The 5,201-nt window shown below is 48.0% G+C and overlaps 1 non-coding gene across 1 annotated transcript; it reads left to right on the top strand.

Moving 5' to 3' along the window:
• Positions 1-293: 293 nt before the first annotated feature.
• Positions 294-366, top strand: TRNAF-GAA (transfer RNA phenylalanine (anticodon GAA)). The gene has a single exon. It is a non-coding gene; the product is annotated as a tRNA-Phe (tRNA).
• Positions 367-5,201: the final 4,835 nt, after the last annotated feature.

The following is a 5,201-nucleotide window of genomic DNA, read 5'->3' as shown; positions in this document are numbered from 1 at the left end:
GCACTCCTTGTTTCGACCATTTGGTCCTAGAAAGAAAGCTCGATTGATTACGGAACATTCCGTACTTTTAGACTGAAAACAATTTCAACTTCTTTCTATTTAGGTAGAAATTACAAATGAACCATTTAGCAAGCCTAAAAGACTGTCTGAATGGTTCATTCAAAGTAAAACCACATGAAGTCTTTGACAAAGCAAATATCTAATGCTACTAGTTCGACCGAGCAAGAAGAAAAAAATGAATCGGAAAAAGATCTACACCCTTCTTCTGTTTTTTGAGCATATTCTTTTAAAGGGCCGGGATAGCTTAGTTGGTAGAGCAGAGGACTGAAAATCCTCGTGTCACCAGTTCAAGTCTGGTTCTTGGCATACTATTAACACAGAGAAAGCGTTCCATTCCTGTGTGTTCGTGAGATTTATTTCTTTTCTTGTATTTATAGCTTTTTGTTGTTTTGTAAAAGAAAAGCACTCGGTCTCGCCTTTCTGCTAGTCTCATTTGCTCGGCCAATTCCCTTCCCTTTCATTTCAATCATTTTCGGCAATGCTGGAAAGGAGCAGAGAAATGGCTAGAACGAGCTTTGAAAAGTGTAATTCGGCGGGCAATAATGGCTAAGGCGAGCATTGCTACGGGCGAGCAGTGTTGCTTGCAAGGTCTCTGGGTTTTTGCCACCCGCGTCCCGGAACTTCTTTGTGATTTCCCCGCAAGCAAGCAAGCAAACTTAGGATTTGCTTCCTGGCATTTGATCCATCCTTGGAATTTCATTATGCGGAACAAAGAATTCATGCCCCCAACCACTTGTCAGTGTCGCTTTAACAACTAGGTTTAGTTCGCCGAAATGATTGATGTCTCGAACGAATGTCGCCTGGGGGAAGGGAGTTGGCTCGCTCTCCGTGCTCACGATAAAGAAAATCGGATAGGCTTCAGGAAGGCCAAAAAAGCGGCACGAAATAACATCGGGATTCCGAAAGTATACACTTAAGATAGATCTAGAACAAGACCCGAATCCCCCCATAAGTGGCAAACCCCATTACTCATGTAATAAGACAAAGCTAAGAAAGCAAAATTGAGTAAGCCCGGAACAAACAATTAAGAGTAGTTTACAATAAAGAAAGCACGTTAGTAATGATTCTCGAAAGGGAGGCTGAGATGACCAACCTTCAAGGGAAAGATACCAACAAACAACATAGTGGCTAGGAAAGCCCCGGGAATTCTATAGAAGATAGGGAGGGTCAAAGTAAGCTATGGCTTATGAATGGTAATATGAAGTAGTAACGGTCAATCAATTTACATTCTGTTGGCTTTGATTCGAGGGGCGAGAATGCCCTAGCATCCATTAGAGGGACTTGCGTTGGCTTTCTCTGCCAACACGAGGTTTGTTCTTGATATTTATAACAGTTTGTTAGGGGCTCATAGCGTCGTTCAAGTCCGTCCATTTCACCGCTTCTTCTTGGGCACTACTAGTTGGTGGTCCTAGACGAAGTGATGGTGATCATCCATCAGGTTCGCTCCGCTTTTTGGCATGAAGATTTGTTCTTGTGATTGAATGCTCGAGTTACTTACGTTTTCCCGATTCATAAATAATAAAAAATTTGCGGGCGTTGGGCGGTTAGCCAACAACCACCGCACGAAGAAGTCAAGTCTGCTAAACCCAGTAAGCAATCTGTAGCAATGGGTCAGCCAGCAGAAATTAGTCAGCTGTTTAGCGGTTCATCCGAATGAACCGGCAAAGACAATCCTAATAACAAGAAATTTTATGCAACAAGGGAAGGGAAGGGAAGGGAAGGGGAGGGATCGGCCACAAACCGATTCGCTAAGTCCACAATCACATGAAGACAACCCCAATGAGCAATCCCCTGTAGACCATCATTCAATGCTGCAACCATTGTTCGCTTAAAGACTTCGAGTAGGGCCGTGTTTAATGGGGGTACCTCCATCCCCACTCGGCGTACACTAGCGTTCCTCTGTCTGCCGATCCTGGCTAGCCGGTTCTCATCGTCGCTCTCCACTGTTTGTGTTAGGGCGCGCTCCGTGTGCTCCTCGGCCATTGGTTGTGAGGCCTTTATCTGTTGTATTGCCAGGAATTCCATGAGATCAAAAGAGGTTCCGAACTATAAGAGGGTGCTGAACTCATGGGCCGTGTCTGGGATATCTGGATATGCCAAAACCTCGCTTTTCGCCGTCAATACGACTTTCCCTCGTTGTGACTGGGTCGTAATGATCGGTCGTGGCTCTTGGATGATTTTGAAGGTGGTATTGGGCTCCGTAGTTGCGGAGCCATCGCCTTTGGTTGTTGTCTCTACTGCCGTGGGGACGTCTTTGACCAATCCCCGCCCATCTTTCCTTTGCAATCTCCGTTGTTTCGGTCTGGGGCTATCTTGCCGTGTTTCGGCGTCTGGCACTGGGGTTGCTTCCGCGGAGCGTGCCGGATGTTCTTCCTGCGTTGTCTATATGTTTGGTTGGGTGGGTTGGGGTTCCTCTTCCCACTCTAGGGCAGCTAACTCCACTAACCTACGGTTCGCGGATCGGGACGGAGGCTTGGGTTGGCTGGGTTGCGGTGCCGGCAAGCCTTGGGGTGGGAACAACACCGTAAGATATTGTTGTATGATCGGCTTGAGCTTCTGTACTGTTTCTCCATTATCGAGTCTGCTCAAAAAATCTGCCACTGTGTATTGCGTCCCCGGTCGGTGCTGAATTACAAAATCGAATTCTTGAAGCAGCAGCATCCATCGCGCCAATTTCCCCGTCAAGGCTTGTTTCTCCACCAAATATAGCAGCGCCGAATGATCCATGTGGAACGTGAATTTCCTCCCTAGTAAATAATGCCAGAATTTATTGATGCTATAGATCATCCCTAGCGCCTCCCGCTCCGTTGTGGACTAGCGTAGTACACTGGCCGGTACCAGTTTGGTTCGGTGAGCTACAGTACCGCACTCCATATTGCTATGTCCGAGGCGTCGACGAACACGTGGAATGGCTTCGCCGAAACTGGTGGTTGGAGGACAAGGGCCTATGTGAGCATTATCTTAACTGCCTCATAGGCCTTGTCCTCCGTTGCGGTCCATTATAAGGGAGTCTGATGCACGACAGTATGTAACGGCGTGGTGAAGTCTGCTAAATATCGTATCATTCGACTATGCCACCATATTTGTCCTAAAAAAAGGGTTGAGTGATTTGGCGTTTGTCGGAGTTTTGGCTTTCGTAATCGCGGAGATCTTGTTCGGATTGACCGTTATTCCCTCCTTGCTGACTATATGGCCTAGGAGAGTTCCACTAGTCACGCCGAAGGCACATTTCGCGGAATTCAGGCTTAAGCGTGCGGTGCGACTACGTTCCAGGAATAGTTGCAGATGTGTAAAATGGTCTCCCATATACCGCAAAATCGTCTAAAAAAACTTGCATGCACGCCGGAATATATTCCCCAAAGATCTCCGTAATTGTCCGTTGAATTGTTGCCGGTGCCGTCTGTAGCCCGAACATCATGACGACTGCCACATAGACTCCCCAGTCCGTGTCAAATGTCGTCTTCTCTTGGTCCTCGGGATGCATCCGTACCTAGTTATAGCCATTGAGGCCATCTAAAAAACTGTACATCTCATGCGTCCAGTACGCTATCGGTGAATGGTAAAGGGAATGCGTCTGTAATGGTTACGACCTTTAATTTTCGGTAATCCATGCATACCCGTATTTTGCCGTTTCTCTTTGGAACGACTACTATCGGACTTGACCATGTGGCTTGTTTAAAGGGCCGTATGAACCACGCCTTCAGGAGTTTGTCAATTTCTTCTTTTACGCGAGTCACATAGTTCGGGTTCATGCGGTAGCGGCGTTACTGGACGGGTTTTGCGTCGGTTGCTAAATTGATCTTATGTTGATAGATCTTGGGATCTAACCCCTTCATGTCCTCATGAGCCCAAGCGAACACATCTTTATATTTCTTGAGTAGTGCGATCATCGTGTTTCTTTGGTCCGGCCTTAATTCCTTTGCGATGGAGAGGAAACGAGGTTCTGACTCCGTGCCCACATTTACCTCTTCCAGGGCGGAGGTAGTGACTCGTCGTGAAATTTCCATTTCCCTTTCGAATGCCGTCCGTGCTCTCCTGAGTTCCAATATGGACTCTAGGTATGGTTCGTAAGCCTCGTCATGGAGAATAGTGGCCGTGGCATATTCTTCCGCGGTTGCAATGACGTCGATTTCGAATAACGGAATGATCCGAGGATGCTCATCTAGGTATGCCTCTAATTCTGCATCCTCCACACCAACTAGCATATTTATATCTTCTGCGTATAATGGTGTTATACCCTTGGGTTGTGGTGTGCTTCCTTCCGTAGGTACGTGAACCTTAGTGCGTCCGTGTCGGAAACTGATACACTTGTGTTGACAGCTCTACTTGATATTTGCTGCCCGAAGCCATGGTCTACCCAGAAGCATTGGGTATGCCCCTAGGGCATCCAAGGCGAGGACAACCGCCGAGATGTCGAAGTGATGTCCGCCCACGATAATGCCTATCTTGCGAATTAACCCCAACGGTTGTACTGAGCGGGTATCTGCCAGTCGGAGCCACAATGGGCAAGCCTCCCATTCTGAAATGCCTAACTGCTCGCAAGTTTTCGCGCAAATTACATTAACGCCTGAGCCGCCATCGATTACGCATCCAGGAATTTCCTGTCCGTGTAATATCAATGTAATAGCCGTGTTGTGGTGATCCACTACATGCGGTCCGTCGCTAACGTCTGTAAGGTGTGTAGCGACGCTCACCCCGGGTATGTCCGTCACCCGTTCTTCCATGGTCTGGCGGAAGCGTGGGACTAGTTGCAGCAGCTTCTCCATGGTTAACGTTATCTCGCAACCCGCTAATGCCTGCCAAATGGGGTCCAGGACCGGACCTTTGTCCTCCGCTTGCTCCCTCGTATTCGCGGTCTCCTTCCGCATGCATTGTGTATTGGTCGCATTTGCTTTTTCCACCCATGCCTGGGCTTGTCGTCATATCTTATCTTGCGTGGCCCAATTAGCCATTTTTGTTTGTTGGCGTGTCGTTACTTGCTGCACTTCCGCCGTAATCATATTGACAACGGGCCCCTTGCCCTTGCGTGCTGGGCATTGCGTGGCATAATGTCCAGGCTGCTGACAAACAAAACAATGGATGCTTGATTCGCCCTTCTCGGCTCCTGGTGGTGTGTGGCGATCCCCTGGTGCGACTTGCTC

This window comes from Azolla caroliniana, unplaced genomic scaffold (genome assembly GCF_043228905.1).
Source record: "Azolla caroliniana isolate FFs.n. ecotype wild unplaced genomic scaffold, voAzoCaro1.0.p SCAF_3, whole genome shotgun sequence".
In the NCBI taxonomy this organism is placed as follows: Eukaryota; Viridiplantae; Streptophyta; class Polypodiopsida; order Salviniales; family Salviniaceae; genus Azolla; species Azolla caroliniana.
The sequence above is the reverse complement of the archived record's forward strand: the minus strand, read 5'-3'. Positions and strand labels throughout refer to the sequence as shown.